We start from the raw sequence: 1219 nt of genomic DNA on the forward strand, positions 1-1219 counted from the left end.
CTTCACATATATATATATATATATATATAAATATATATATCATGCATATAAAAGAACATATATATATATATACCCATGTATTATGCATATAACCCTATGCATAAAGTACACATATTCACGTTTTTAACCCATATAAGCATGTATCCACATAAATAATTAATTCACATAATAAATACCTTGGGTAATAACCAGGACCCGATTATCACATTATCCACCCCTTCAAAAGAATTCTGTACCAGAATTCCTTTAATCAAAGAGCCACGGATAATCTGCTCTCATTTCTGATTCTAATTCCCAAGTTGCCTCTGGTCCTTTGTGAAACATCCACTGTACTTTAACCAGACTGATTTCCTTGTCTCTCAACACCCTGATCTTTCGGTCAATTACAGCTTCCGGTGTTTCCACAAAGTTTCGCTTACTGTCCAGTTTAATCTCTGGAAGCAGTACAGCTAGACTCGGATTAGCTAAACATTTCCACAAATTTGATACATGGAAAGTGTTGTAAATCAGACTTAATTCTTCTGGTAGTTCTAACTGATACGCCACTGGCCCAATTCGCCTACTTATTCTGAATGGCCCAACATACCTTGGACTAAGCTTACCTTTCTTTCTGAATCTAATGACACCCTTCAATGGCGAAACTCTCAGCATCACGAAATCACCTACACAAAATTCAATCGGCTTTCGACGATTATCAGCATAACTTTTCTGGCGGTCTTGTGTTGTTCTGATTCTTTCGCGGATCTGTTCAATTTTCTCAAAAGTCTCTTGAACAATTTCAGGACCCGTCAACTACCTTTCTCCTACTTTGTTCCAACACAACAACGTTTGACATTTACGTCCATACAATACTTCATATGGTGCCACTTGGATGCTGGAATGATAAATATTATTGTATGCAAATTCTATCAGTGGCAAATGATCTTCCCATGAACCCCCGAAGTCAATGATACAGCTTCTTAACATATCTTTGAGAGTCTGGATAGTACTTTCACTTTGCCCGTCAGTTTGCGGATGATAGGCTGTACTTAACAAAATTTCAGACCCCAGAGCTTTCTGCAAACTCTCCCAAAACTTTGAAGTGAAACGACTATCTCTATCTGAGATAATGGATAGTGGAACTCCGTGCCTGGTTACAATCTCTTTAATATAAATATGTGTAAGCTTCTCTAGAGAATATCCCACTCTTATAGGTAGAAAATACGCAGATTTAGACAGA

The sequence above is a fragment of the Cynara cardunculus genome (assembly GCF_001531365.2).
Source record: "Cynara cardunculus var. scolymus isolate 2C chromosome LG 2, CcrdV1, whole genome shotgun sequence".
NCBI lineage: Eukaryota > Viridiplantae > Streptophyta > Magnoliopsida > Asterales > Asteraceae > Cynara > Cynara cardunculus.